General features: G+C 45.6%; 1 protein-coding gene across 6 annotated transcripts in view; it reads left to right on the top strand.

Annotated features, from left to right (window-relative positions):
* ATXN1 (ataxin 1) overlaps positions 1 to 15320 on the top strand; it is a 417571-nt gene that overhangs the window by 184021 nt on the left and 218230 nt on the right. For 4 of the 6 annotated variants that reach the window (XM_065630258.1, XM_065630260.1, XM_065630257.1 and 1 more), the window contains exon 1: positions 11185 to 11462. The exons of 1 other annotated variant lie outside the window; for it this stretch is intronic. The gene's annotated coding sequence lies outside the window, so the exon portion shown is untranslated. Of the gene's footprint in view, positions 1 to 11184; positions 11463 to 12278; positions 12361 to 15320 lie in introns of those variants that run through there. One more of the 6 variants, XM_065630259.1, reaches the window with a different exon arrangement.

Genomic DNA, 15320 nt, shown 5'->3' with positions numbered 1-15320 from the left:
GGATAAAACACCCTGCTTATTATAGTGTAGTTAAAAGGCCTGTCACTATTTCCATTTCAAATTCCTATTTTCAGGAGTTTACTACTGAGCCGTAACAAATTGCAGGCAGGAAACTTGGCAGTCACATTCCCAGCCTAAGAGCAAATTCTTTTACCAACTTTAAATAAATTAATTAATTAATATTAATGGCATGTGCTCCCAGCATGCAAAATAAAGGAGGTTTTGTTATTGTTTTGTTTTGGTTTGGTTTATCCTTGAAACAAAAGACGAAGATTAAGGAGAGTATTTACATACCAAGCGTCCCTATACAAGAGTTATACAACAGACCAGGAGAAGTGATGGAGTGAGTATATGGTGGGCATTCCTAATTCTCCTGAAAGGAATATCAACACAGAAGGGCTATTAATCAACACATAGAATAAGAAGCTGGGAAGAGCAGTAGAGAAGTGTATATGACAAATACAGTGCTGACAAATTACAGCTTGATAAACCACAATGGGTGAGAGTGAAATTCTTTGGGGTTACCTTAAAAGGAACAAACATCAAACCAAAACAAAATAGTAACACCACAGAGTTGAAGAGTTTGAAGTGGAATAGCTTAACAGGTGAAACATTTTCATAGTAAATGTATTTTCAGTACATTTTAACTATCCAGATTTTAATTACACAGCCAGATAGTCAGAGTTTGAAGTCCTAAAATAGGTAAAAAACCCTTTTTTTTTGTCTGTTGTCTAGAGAGCAGAGATTTCAAGCTGGTAAATGCTCACAGCTTATCTTTCTGCTCACTGAAGATTTGACCACTAGAAGGAATCCAGGAACTGGTGACCGTAAACTACCTGAATTCAACATTCTATTACGGGAAAGCGTTAGTACAAGAGTAGCAGATTCAGGGGAAGCAACGTACTGAAACTTAAGAAATCAAATGAACATTTTGGCTGGTAAGAATCATTAAAAATGCCAACATGTAAGAAGATAGGTGAATCCTCAGAAAACACAGCAAGTAAGCAATAGCAAGTTACAGTTCTTCAGAAGAAGAATAAAAGGGTGGGGTTTGGAATTTCTTCTTTCATTTTCTTTTTGTGAAATTATTATTTTTGTAGGTTAAAATAAAACATTATTTCACCTTTGGAGAAATCTACCTTTTTGCCCCACTGACAGTTTGCTATTTCTGAAAAATCAGCTGGTCTCAAAAATGCAGTCTTTTCTCAGGAGGAAACTTTTCTGAGAGATATGTCGAGTAATGGAGTATTTGCATCATTGACTGCAGACAACATAACCTGTGTGCTTGTGGTGTAAACTGCCTGGGAGGAAATTTGGCCTCATATAACTGACTTGAGCATTGAGTTCAAACAGGAAAGGGGCGTTGATCCTCATTTAGAGATCTGAGGAATTGTTAGGATATAAGCAACGGTTTTAGGAAATCACCAAAGGGATAACTTTCATGAGAAGGCTTTCATTTCAAGCTATATCACGCAGATTTTGTGATCTCATTGGAAAGACCTTAAACTTGCACAAGGTTGAGATAAATGTGTCTTGGTTCAGATATATGTTTTTGGAGGCCAGATTGTGGCTCCTGTACAAGTTGAGGCTTTTAGAGGCTCTTGCAGATCCTGCAAGCTCCTCTTCTGCAGTTTCAGGATGGTCACTGCAAAGGACTTGAAGAAACAGTTCAACTTGGCAGTGACTGGCACAGAGCCAAAAGCCTCTGGGAGCATTCCTGGGAACATCTGATGCTCTGAAGAAGCTCTAGCGAGAGACAACACTGGGGCTGGGATGCTTGCCCAGATTATAAACTATGCAGGAATTTCTGTACAGCTCATAAACTCTGCGCAGGACACAGCGAAGTATATACATCTTGTAAGAATACCTACAAGCTCTCAGAATGATCTTTGGCGCAGCAAGCACTGGTATACAGTACTCATGAGTTCTGTCCCCTCTGCCCCCTCCTCCCACTCTGGGCACATGGTTTGACTATGAGCATTATTTGAGGAATTACCGTTTCCCACCCTCCGTGTTCCCCCCCGCTATACATTTTTAACCAGCAGAGGGAAACAGAGGGGCTTCAAGAATTTGAGGACTCGTGTATGATAACCGATGAAGACTGCAAAGAATGTATCGTACTATATAAACTTTAAAAAAGGGCTAAAGCTGTAATGCTGCAAGCGAGACAAGGTCTCACAGATATGATTTCAGTTTGCTAGGTTATAGGGGTACATTAAAATAACAGTATGATTTGAGCTGTGTGGAGGTGAGGGAGGTGGTAGTCCCTCTATACGCAACTATCATGTTTACTTCTAGGTATAGTATTTCTTCTGGGGAGAGACTGGCAAAAGGAGCAGTATTCAGAGAATAGCAGCAAAAGTGATTGTGGGGAGGCAAGGGTGATCTTGGCTGGGTTTCTCTCTGGGCTAACCCGCTTTGCGCTCACCAGCAGGCACGGGGTGTTCATCCCTGCAGTTATTGCAGAGTAGCTGGCTTCCTGTAAATCCACACCCTTGACTGCCTCACCGTAACTTGTTCACGAAGACATACCCTCAAGCACACACCTAACTTTAAATGTATGATTCAGAATCATTAAGACAACAGGACGACTTGTACACCTTAAATCAGACACCAAGCTTACATACCTAGCTGAAGATAGGCCAAATAAAGGTGAGAAATGACTTAATATTTATGTCCTAAGAAATGAGTTGTGTCACAGAAAGGGGAGAGATGGATTAAATGGCAGGAAAACCACTTTTGTAACATGTCATATTTTTCAGACCTGTTATGCATGTAAGTGTGTGAGATAATCTCCTGAGGTTGGTGGGAGATGTCCCATCACTTCAGATTTTTAACACCAGAGTAGGTCGGTTGACAGAGATAGTTTATGAAATGGGAAGTGTTTTAGTCAGTCGGCGTTGCCAAACAAGTATGAAAAAAATGTAGATAAAATCATCGGTTTATTTTTGTTTATATTAATACTGTTTTCTCTTGTCCTTGATATGTGGAATTGTTGCTTTTCTGAGTCCTTGGCAAAGCCTTGGGAAGGAGAGTATTCTGTATTGCTTTAATAGGAATAATACTTGTACTTCACTGTGTTGCCACTGTTCTGCAAGATGAAAGGATAACTTTTACAATCTCTATTCTACAGGCAGAAGAAGGGAGGGAGTGAGGATGACACAGGACTAAAAACAAGACAAAGAGACTCAAAACCAGGTTAGAATTGTGGCAGAAGCAGTGAAGTCTTCAATAGAGTGGTTTGTGTAACAACCTTTCCAGCTTGGAAGAAGGATAATTTAGAAGGAATATGATAGATGTCTGCAAAGTTCTGGGTAGGATGGAGACCATGAATAGGGACTGGCCACTCTGTCTCAGTGCAGGAGCTGGGAGCATGGAATGAAGCAGACAGGATGAGATGATTCTTCTTGCATCAGGGACTTGACCTGTGCAGTGTGATTTAGGAGACTGTGGATGCTTAAATTTCACACATGCTGACAGGGAGACTGGTCAAGTGTCCAGAGGTAAATCCACTGAGGGTTATTAAATAGGCAGAAACCACATCCTGCTCAGGAAGTCCTTTGAGCCGAAAATAGTGGGAGGCTGGAGAGTACATGGAGGAAGTAATATAATGCCCATGTCTCCTTAAGCATCTGCTTATGACCACTGTTGTCCTTTGGCCACTGTCTGGCCATTCTTATGTCCTGTTGTGCAAAGAAAATGGGAATATAAACTGTGAAAAATGTATAGTGGGGAACCATTTCAGAACTAGCACCTCTTGGGTAGGAACAGCTTGCCATGAGGTGGTCCTGCCCCCAGGTGTCCACTCCACTGTCTTGGCTATACTTGACCCCATGGCAGAACAATCTATGCAAGAGTGAGTCTAGCCCTGTGATAGAACCTACACTTCACAAGGGTTCGAATTTTATGATTTTTGGAGAGGCCCTGTGGCAAAAGGCACACATTTGGGAGAAGGATGAAGATGTACTTTCAGCGGGCAGGTGTTTCTGGTGTACCTGGATGCCTCCCCAAGTTATTTCTGAGAAAACTGCTTTCACACTGTTGTCTTTTTCTTGTAATTGCTATGTGCCAGGGCTTCTAGAGCTTTGAACAGGTATCTTTCATTACCTTAAGTATAAATAAGAGAATAACGTCATATAAGGATGATAGGAGAGAGCAGATCCAAAGTAGGACGACAGGTATAAATGGGAACTGCCCTGTGGAAAAAGTTGGCAGGGTGAAAGAGAGAGACATGCTATGACATTTTAGCCAATAGGGGAACAATTATTGCCTTGAGTAGAAAGACCTCTGCTGAAGTGTAAAGAAAGAACATGAGGATGTGGAAAAATCTCTAAGGGAAAGATGCTTCCTCTGTGCAGTAAGAAGTCAAAGCGATGCCAGTCTAGTTATGAAATGGTCTGCACAAGGTGAAATAATTCTGGTTTAAAGTAATATCCTACCTCAGGCTTCCTGTTGCTTTTTCCAAGGACATTTTTCTAAAATACAGAGTTTCAGGGTTCTTTAGACACATCCCTGTGACCTTGCAGAAGAAACAGGAAAAATACCACTTCAGCTTGTAGTTGGATGAAAGGTAAATGTTTACCATGCTCACCTAGGTTCTTGGTCAAAGCCTTGCAGGCTGAGGACTTCTCACTCTCCAGGTAATTCACTGTCACACCTGCAGTCCATCTCTGCCTGAGGATTTTCCAATTGACCATGACAATGGATCAAATCCAAGGGGATATAGCAATTCCTTTGTACCGAAATTATCCAAATTAAAATTTTGTTTGATGTTTATGCACCATTCAAAGTTGCCATTCCTGTGCTGCATGTGACTGCAGTTTTGTGGCATATGATAACTTTTGAAAACAAAAATGATAGCTCTTTTCTGTGTAAAAGATGTCTATATTTTGGGAGTATCACTGTATATCTGGTTATTACTGTATTAGTTATTAGTTTTCTTTTTGCTGGTGAAAAGGTAGATACAAAATAACTCTGGTCTTGGACATAAAGCAACTTGTACTTATCCCCGTCTTGAAGCCAAGGCAGGAGCCCAGATCTACCAGTATTGGCTGAATTGGGCAAACCGGTTCTGAATTCACATGAGACATTTGGGGCCAAGGCCCATGCGTGTCATATTTTGTGAAGAGGTAGAGGCAGTGAGGGTAGAAAATATCTGTTATTCATATATTGCACCTTTTCTCAATAAAAGATAAAGATTTTCAGTGCATGGACAAAACGTGCAGACTTGGCAGCAGGATTGAGCGAGCACATTGGCTCCGAAGGTCTGGCAGGTCGATGATCCATGAGGTAGGAAGGGTTTGTTCAATAGACCAGAACAGCTCAGTTGGGGCCATTAAAGGACTTAGGAGTCAAAAATCCATGTTTTCAGTTCCTAGGTCTCTTCAAACAGGTAAGCATCCCACTCTAGGCCATTCCCCTCCTCCCATAAATGCTCATTTTACTTATCAAAATATGTGTAACATTGATCAGAAAGACTGTAACAGGCTTTAGAAACCACACCGCCTTATATGCAGGTAAGACGCTTTAAGAAAGGTCAAGAGTTATTTCCCAACCCTAAATGTTTACAAGATAGATGCTAATCTAATCTGTCTAGACCATAACGCCCTTAACAGACAGAAAAAAACATGGCGAGTGAACTCCCAGATAAGTTTATGTACCAGGTATGACTTAAAGGGACAACACGTGTCTCTTATAAGGGCTTGTGGCCTCCAACTGCTTCCTGTTAGCAGCCGAGAGCCCTCTCCCAGAAAGCGACTGGTGAACTCTCCTCAGGTCTGCACCATCATTTTGGTTGAATGTTAATCCTTGCTAACAGCACTACCTTGACATCCCTGGAAATGAGGCGTTCTCCACCAAGCTTCCCTGCTGGCATACTTTGACCCCAGTATAAGCGATCACTTCTAGGAATAAGACGTCAATTTTAGCTTCCATTCGTGCTTGGCCCCTCTGCTCACACCAGCCGTTGGGGTAACTGCGGGGTCAGGGGTGATACGTGAAGACCAGGAGATGGATGGAGACCGCTGACAGCTTAAGACTATAGGCCGTGAAGCACCTAACAGGTCACAGCAGTTGTTACTTGAGAGGCACCTAGGCTACTTAAGCACCTCTAGAGAAGGGCCTAGCACTTTTATTTTCTGCTGGTCACTGCTGGAACAGCTTATGGGGCTACCCGTGGCTGTGGTCCACCCTGGTGTGGTCACTGGTAGGTTAGCTGGTCTTCCTTCCAGATCAATGACCTGCAACTGACTGACAGCTTATTCAAAAGAGTAAATCAGTCTTGATTTTAAGGCTTCAGAGGATTCATCAGTTTTCTTAATCCCTTAATGAATTGCTTTCCCTGTTTAAAAAAGCAACAACAACAACAAAAGCATCTTATTTCAGATCTGCATCTTTCTAAGGACCTGTCGTTATTTTAAAACTATTGAAGCTATTGTTATTCAAAGAGGAACTTGATTGCTTCTTTTGAAAAATCAAAACAATTAAAAGGTAAACATTTTTTTAACCTAAGTATCACATTACCTGTATAATAAGGCATGACAAATGCTGATTTTTTCAGTGATCCTACGACTGATACCTAACCACAGTGTGAAAAATTAAATAAATTAATGGCAGCCTTTCCTTTGAATTCAGTTGCAAAGGACCTCAGCATTTTAGACCATAAGATTTTTCTTGTTGAGTCACAGTGTAGTACTACATAGATGCTTAGTCTTCATGAATGCTTTGCTCTCATTTCACTAAATGTTAATTTGCATGAGATACTTGTGGCTTTAAAGAGACAGCATTGGCTCTCTATGTCTACCCATCTAATTTCCTTCCATCTGAAAACTATCACTGAGTTCTGGAGAACAGCATCAACATCCCTGTTCTGACAGGAGACAGACTCATTTCTAAGTGAATGCACAAAAAATAAAGATGTTAGTCATATTTTATTATGCTCACACAAGTGGCACTTCAAGTTAAGGAATAGATTCCAAATACATTATTGTTCAGATTGTGTACATTTTTAACTTCCCTGAGGAAAGCGTACCTTAATTAGCCAGCTGTAATCCAAATTATAGTTTCTCATTTGTTAAAGCTGTTAAAATGCCTTAAATCAGCTGCATACATCTGAAATAATAATGAAAATAACAGCATTAGCAAAAATTATCTGAATGTGAGAGGGCTATAAATAGATAGGAGGTGGATTGGACAGTCGGCAGATTCTGAGTTGGAATAAAACCATCTTACTTAAGCCAAAAACATGGCATCCAATATTTTCTGTTATAAAAATATTTGAGATTAATTTAGTTTTTATGAAAGCTGTCTGAAACTGAAATGAATAGCAGAGGTTCTCTGTTTATTTACAAGTCAGTGTTAATACATGAAGCGTAAAGCAAGGCACCTTACAAGTAATGACAACAAACCTTTGACTGCATTTAAAAATCCTTTTTGCCAGGGGATAAGAATGACTGTATGTTCGTGCTCTCTCTCGGAGTAACCTCCACCTTGGTAACGCTTGCTATTTGAGCAAATCGTATGACAGATCTGTGAAGTGGATTACTACTGTCCACTAGAGGCTGTAATGAGACCAACAATGTCATTTTATGACAAATTGAAGACTTAGACTGTAATGATCAATAATTGTGAATTTACTTTTCACACTGAATACATCGTTAATCACTGGATTTCCCTGAATGTTAATGTTTAAAAAAAACCCCAAACAAACAAACAAAACCCCAAACCAACAACCACTTAGGCCTCTTATTTTCTCACTTTTTGTAGATACTATTAATTGTAAAAAATACGCAGTGTAGATGATACCGTACAACTAGTGGATTGAAAGTTTCTTCTAGACAGCATGCGTCTTGCATGTCAAATTGATTAATATTTTTTTGTCAAGACCATATTCAGCTGGGAGCCATATCAGTTTCAGCACATCACCAGCACTAAATAAAAATACTGAAGTCAATGTGGGTTCTTGTGTCCCGCTTGCCACCAGGGTGTTGGAGCCCCTGTCCATACTGCACTCAGGCACCTGCCTGGCATCTGTCACGTATCTCTGCTCTCCTTCATTCCCCAGGGGCAGGAAGGTCTGCAGTGGAAGAGTTTTTGTTTTGGAAGTTTGCTGCTACTTTTATGTTTGCATCCCTTGCTGTATGCCCTCCCCAGAGGGGGCAAGGTGATGGGGTTTAGGGTGGCTCTTAACTGCTGTGAGATTGCGCTGCAGGTATCTGGGGTAGCCCTCAAGCAAGGTCTGACCACTTCAGTGCTGAGTTGCCTCTCTCTGTTCCTGTTGTCTGAATTGTCCTGGTGGCAGGTAAAATCACGTCTACTTTGCACAGCAAATTACCTTCTCTTCTGGCTTAGTTCTGCGTTTCTGGGTCAATAGGCTGCACTGCTTTAATAGGTACAAAGGGACCTTTGCCCTGGCCATTCAGCAAAGCTCACGTTCAGGTGCTGTTTCCCACCCCCTCTGCATTCACCAGCACCTCCATATTTTGTGGTATTCTTTGTGGAGGGAATACATTGAGCCTCGGTGTAGGCCGTGAGCAGGGGAGCTGCAGAGGCACACGGGCATCTTGTGACATGGTAGTATATCCTGTGTGTCAGGCAATGTCTATGGAGGAATAGTCCCCTCATCTCTCATCTGTTAATGCAATCAACATATAGCAAGTTAAAACGGAGGTGAGGAATGACTTATGAACCTGACATGGCTGGTGGCAGTTGTGGCACTTCCCAAAGCCAGGGGTTAAGGCTGCCCGATGCCTCAGGAAAACAGTATTGCTTCGACTTACAACGGACTTAGACTTTAGGAATCTCTTTTCAACTCTGAAACAGAAACACAGATGAAGACTTAAAAGCATAGAGCCTGGAGCATGGCAAAAAAATGCGGGTCCTGTGGCAAGCACCACAGCCACAGAGTGGAGGAATACACAACCTCTTACATGAGCCTGCTGCAGAAGGGAAAGTTGCCCAAAGCTTGCTTCGGCATGAATGTGGCTTCTCTTTCTCTGTGCGTGCCACACCTCTTGGCAAGGTGAACGTTTGAGAAGGAAAGATTCCTTTCTCCTGAGGTAACATTCTGTACAACCGCAACGAAAAAGGTGGCAGATGGGAGAACGCCGCACACTCAGAATTGAACCCTGATGATGGGGTTGCAGCTTCTCCAGGGCTTTCACTTGATTTTCAGTCATCTCCAGTCTCTGTCTCTCTCCTTTGGTTCTTTTTATTGAATCACTGAACCTTGCATTAGCTGGGTGAAGGTAATTTTGCTGTCTGCTTTGCTGCTCTAGATTCACTGTCTTGTAGTGCTGAGAGGCATGTTTGTCCAGGCATCTTGGCCTGTTGCTGCTTCTGTCCCCAGACCACTCCTAAAATGGGAAATGACATTGGATTTCATAGTGAATCTGAACTTAAGATGGTGCTGTGGAAAAAGATCCTTATGTTTCTGAAAGCTAGTCTACATTACGGTATCAACTCTAAATCAAGAGCGCTGCAGTTCACAATGTTATTATTACATCCTTTAGCAATTACGGTGAACTAGTACAGTCATTTATAGAAGGGACTACTGCTGATCTGCATAACGACAGGCAGAGTCCTAGGGTACTTTGCATCTAGACTCTAATGCTAGATTTAATGCTAAGATTTAATGCTGATACTTAAGGGACACATAGGAGATACACCTGTACTAGAAACCCAGTACCTTGGAGCTTATTGTTGTGGTGAATTGGTACAAGCTGCAATAAACAGCCTGGTCTGGATGGCCATGCAGGGAATGCACATCTGCTCCATGGAGCTGGTACATAATGGCCTTTGGTATTTATGCAACATTTTTTGCAACGTCCTTGGGGTGGGGAGAGGCTTTCCCTGTGCTGCACCTCCCTTCCTGATGCCAAAGCAGAGAGTGAATGGCGCCCTATGGACCACTGTCAGGTTGCACGCAAGCCTAGCAGCCCGCTGTCCTTTGGCTGTATTCCTCCCATTCATTTCTTCCGTAATTTGTTTTATTTCCCTAAATTGTACCTAGCTTGGTAATTTGGTGTTTTGTCTTTTCTTCTAAGAGTTGGAAGAACAGAGTGAGCCAGTCCAGAAGAAGGGTATTGTCTCCTTTTTCCAGTTTGCATCTGTGCTTGTTATTTGCCCATCACTGCAGTTTATGGCACTGCAGAGACCCGTGTTGAGAAAGGTAAAGAGAGTAACGAGCTGACGCTGGAGCGCTGGGGAGGTGGAAGTTGCTTTAGTTGAGGGGGAGTTTGGGAGAGGCTGACAGTGGACTGGGTACAGCTGGGAGAGATGCGAGGGGATCTTTGATGAGATGCATACTGAGGAATCCAGAGGGAGTTAGTACCCAAACATGCGTGGTTCAGCCCTGCCTGTCTTGTAGTTCAGTGACGGTATGAGTCAGAGCCTCTTTGGTCTGAATGAAGTGGAAGGTACTTTCTACAAAGCAACTCAAGCATATGCCAAGGATCCGGATAAATAAAACTAATTCAGAAAAAGGGAGTGGGATGCAGGCTCTTGCTCTAAATCACTTCACAGTTCTCCACAGCGAAATGCAATATGGCATCTTAAATAAAATCACCCACTTCTGACTCTCGCAGAGGCTGCTGGAGAGCATTCCCTGGCTTCCAGCACAGTTTTATTTCCTCCCTTAGAGAGGCAGACCAGCCTTGACTGAGCAACTGATTTTCATGCATCCCTTAAACCAGCATTCCCTGCCATTTCTGAAGGACAGCACGCTTCGCTAGCTGTCTCTTTCTCCCCGTTTAAATAGCACAGGTTTGGGGTTTTTCTCCTTCTCCAGCTCATTTCTGCCTGCCTGCAAAGTGCTTTTGAGATCCCGGCGACGCAGCCTGCCACAGGAGCGGGGACTTCTGTGGAACAGCGGTGTTCGCAAGGATTAATCCCGCCGTACAGAGCCAGCCTGGCCTTTGAAGTGTTACAGGGAGAAGGTAAGCGGAGAGCCGAGTCCTCGTTTCCCCCCCCCCGCAACCGCCCGCGGCCCCGGGCCCGTCGCCGCCCCCGGGCAGCGTGCGGCGGCCCCGCAAAGGGTTAAGGCCGCCTTGGCCCGGCGGTGCTGTGCGTATGCAATAATCTGTGTGGCTCTCTTGGCCGCCTGCCAGAGTGTTGCCTTGCCTCCTCCTCCTCCTCCTCCCTTCTCTCCCCCCCAACCCCCCTCCTTTTTTGCATGAAGTAGGATCCTTGAGCTGTTGCAGAGGCAGCCAACTGCTCCATATTTGGCTTCTATTACCCATTTACATGCTGGAGAGAGGAGAGGGAGCGAGCGCTGTACCGCAGACATCATTTCTACTAGAGTGGTGGAGACATCCCGGACCTGTGTCACTGCAGGGGGAAGGAAAAAAACCAAACAAACAAAAAAGCAGACCCAAGCCCCGTGATCAGCTAGGAAGACATTTGTATGTGAGTCTCCCTCTGACCCCCCCCTCCCCCGCCAACCGCACCTCCACTGACACTTTACAGTAAGTGGCTTTTTCTTCCTCCTCTGCTTTCTGCCTCCCCCCCCCCCCCCCGGCTTCTTCCCTTGTTTAGACTGCAAACCGCCGGCAATTTCCAGCTGGAAAAACACGGGGTCGGGGGGAGGGAGGGGAGCGCACTGCCCACCCCGCCGCGGGGCTACAGTCCGCCTCGCTGCGGTCGCCACGGCCCGGCCCGGCCCGGCCCGCAGGCGCTGCCGCGCCGGGCTCGGCCCCGGGGGAAGGAGGGAGGGGGGAGCGGCCGCGAAATGGCCGAGAGCGCCGGCTGAGGGAGCGGAGCGGGAGGTGCGGACGCAGTGCGAGCCGCGCCGCGGGAGCCGGGGTCCGGGGACAGGCACTGGGGCCGGGGCGGCCCCGCAGCGGGAGCCGCTTGTACAGCGCTGCCCCCCCCACCTCTTCCCGGCTCCTTCCTCCCCACCTCCACCTCCCCCCCACCCCACCCCGGCCCGGGCGGGGTGTCGGTGGCCGCGGGGCCGGTGGACATTTTGCGAGCCGCGGCTGCCCCCGGTGCGGTGGTCTCGGGGTGTGAGACTGCGCCTGTGTGTGTGTGTGTGTGTTGTACGCCGTGCGTGTGGCGACAATATGTGTATGTGTGTGTGTGTGTCTGTGCGTGCGTGTGGCTGCGCGGCGCGGGGGGGCCGTGCGGAGCGTGTGCGCCGGGCGGGCCCGGCGGGGCGCAGCGCGGGGCCGGGTGCCGGCAGGGCCGGTCGCCGCCGCACGGCGTATGTAGTACGGGGCTGGGCGGCTGCCGGCGGGTGAATGAAGCGAGGAGGAGGAGGAGGAGGAGGCGGCGGTGGCGGAGGAGGAGGCGGCGCTGGGATGTGCCCGGCAGCGGCCCCGCTCCGCTTCACTCAGGGCCCAGGCCGGCTGCAGACGCCACCCGGTACTGCCGGCCGGGGAGCGGGGGCGGGAGGGGCAGCGCCGGCCGAGGGACGGGGCGGGAGGGCCGGCGTGTGGGGGGGCGCTCCGGCGGGGCCGCTGCCCGCGGCGTCCGGCCGGCGGCGTCCCGGGGCGGCCGCGGGGAGCGGGGCCGGGGTTCCCCGCCGCCGCCCCGGGGCTGCGCTCGCCTCCGGCGGCGGCCGCTGCCCTCCTGCCGTTCGCCCTCCCCTGCCCCCCCTCCGCCCCGGGGTTGGCTTCGGTCGGGCTGGGTGGTTTGGGTTGGGGGGGGAGTATTTTTATTTATTTATTTGTTTGTTTGTTTATTTATCGTTTTTATTTTGCCTAAGGCATCGTAATTTACCGGCAGAAAAACAAATAAATAACCCCTTGTATGTTTGTGGGTGCTGAATCCGTCAATGCGATTCCTAAGGATATTAAAGTCTAAATTAAAGCATGCTGGAAAGCGTTAGCTCCTACTGTAATAGTAATAGTGATAATAATAAAATGACAGAATTGGGAGTGATTTGCATGTTATTGAAGAGGAGGAATTACTGAAGAGTAATAATAGAAAAGAAAACAAGTCGGAAGCCCGTTATATAATGCACTGTGTAGATAACAGGAGCGACAGGCTATTTTTATTTTGTTTACCGTATGCTGTGTAATAGGGACTCCTCAGAGCAGCATCTCTCCCCTGAGAGCCCGAACTCCAGATAGGATTGGGGGAAACATTTTAAGCATTCCTGTTATGCCCAGACGAAGAAATCCGGGTTTGTAAAACCGTCATCCTTACAAATGTTTTCTGTGTACAGATCAGCAAGGGTGCAGGTAGATGACCTTTGCCAGAGACCTTTTCCCTTTCATATGGTAAAAAAAAAATTCATATTCTATAATGCAGGTTACACTTTAACCTTTAACGCTCATGGTTATGTATTTTATGCAGTAATGGTTACTTTACGTGTCAGTTGTGGTTAGGCATAGTGAGTTACTCTGCTTCCGCACCGAGAAGTCAAGGACTTTTAATTTCAGTTTCAAACGAAGCCTTCCCCTGAAGGAAAATCCTGGCTTCGTGTTAATCTATTTCTGTTTGGGTGATGGACACAGTTCAGTTTTATGCTACGGAGCAAGGGTTATGAATGAGGGAGAGGGAAATTGAGAATGGCTGGGGAAAATATTACGCTGTAGTTATTTTTGTGATGCTGCGAGATAATAGTAAGTTGTAATTGCACGTTATTGCACCTAATTTGTTCGTAAAACTGGCCGGGTATTTTACGGGCAGCAGGTTTTTTTAAAGGGTGGCTGTAATCTCCTCACTTTTTACATAAGGCAGAGGTCGATAGATTTTCCTCCGTGCTCGCCTGCCTGCCTGTCTGTCTGTCTCTCCCATCGTGTAGCGACATGTCAGTGGTGTAGGCTTTCAGCGCCGCTTACTCCAGCCTTGATCAGTCATGTAATTAGATCAGGCTGCCATGGTAACAGACGATATTCACCGTCCAGTCAGGTGTGTGTGCGGCTGGCAGTGACCCACCGGGCTCCCGCCAGCCCTGCCCGCACCGCGCTGTGCAGCCTCGCTGGGGTACGGCTGCCGCTGCCACGGGCTCACCGAAAATTGGAGGGTGCCGGCGGTGGCTTCCTCATGGCTGAGCAGCTCGTGGAGGGTGTTCTGTGCCTACTCTAGTGTCAGGCAGATGGGACGGTACATGGCACGCTTAGCAGGTTAGCCAAATCGTCAGTTCCACTTGCGTGTCTTACTAGCAAATTAGCGAAAGTGTGGTACTTTGTAAAAATGCTTTTGGCTTATAAAAGTTTCTCTGGAGTTTTCTTTTTTTTTTTTTTTTTTTTTCTGCCTGGCTCATTTAACTGCTTGGTGGCTGTAACAGTGTTTGTGAGTTTGTAACAGTTCCCATTCCAGCATTCATCATTTAGGCCACAGGCTTGTTATTCTCCACCCATGTATTGTACTTTACACCATCCGCCCAGGAAAGTTAAAATCAGTGATACCTGATATCACTATCGTCGCTTAGGTTTGTTAAGTTTCTCTGTAGTTCTTAGCAAGGTCTAGGCTCTTTTTTGTTTTAAGTGAAAGCTGACTTCATTTTCTGTTGATAAAAAAATAAGTATATACACCATTAAAAACATTTTCTCATCAGTAAGTAAATAGTTTTTTTTTTTCATTTGTGCTCATCAAAATATTATAGCCATAGCTTAGAGACTTTCTACCACAAAGTTAGTAATACCTTGAAAAAAAAATGCAATCTGATTAGCTTCAAACGGCATGCTGCTCTTAAAAATATATTTAACTGAGGAACGTATATTTGTCTTCATTCACGGTGTTTGGACACCTCTTTTTTGAGCCAGTTTTTCACAAACGTAGGTATAATTTTTTAAAGGCACCAAATTTGGCACTCTGTTCTAATGTCATAAATCTGGAGTGACTCCAGGGGACAGGATTGTGAGCCACTTACATGGGTGTATATCTAGAATAACTCCATTTGTTGGACTTAATCCAGGCATGTAGTAGAGTAACAGAGCTCAGAAAGTGATCTGCTGCGTATCACCATTATTTTCTCTATATCTTTTTACGGCAAAAAGCACTGTGGGCTTAAATAGGATTTTTTCCTGATTAGGGAGCTGCGTTAAGTGTCTGCAGAAGTGGTTAACACCCTATTCCAGTCACTAATCTTGCATGCACTTACACTAATATTGAACTTGGCCCAGAGGATTTAGTGTCTCAGTGATGAGAAATCATCAGCACCCACAGCTCCCGAGTGTTCGTAGTACCAGGGTGGAACATAATGCAATCCAGAAATATCTCAGTAAAATAGATATATTTAATCGCTCTGATGGTAAGAGCACCGGAGCTGGAGGAGGTAATGAGAAACGCCTGTCGGTGGTTCGGCTCTCGCGGTGCCAGGCAGCTGGTGGTCTCGGGTTTGGTGTGACGAGTTTGCAGGTCTCAGCCTGCCT

The sequence above is a fragment of the Caloenas nicobarica genome, chromosome 2 (assembly GCF_036013445.1).
Source record: "Caloenas nicobarica isolate bCalNic1 chromosome 2, bCalNic1.hap1, whole genome shotgun sequence".
Lineage (NCBI taxonomy): Eukaryota > Metazoa > Chordata > Aves > Columbiformes > Columbidae > Caloenas > Caloenas nicobarica.
The sequence above is the reverse complement of the archived record's forward strand: the minus strand, read 5'-3'. Positions and strand labels throughout refer to the sequence as shown.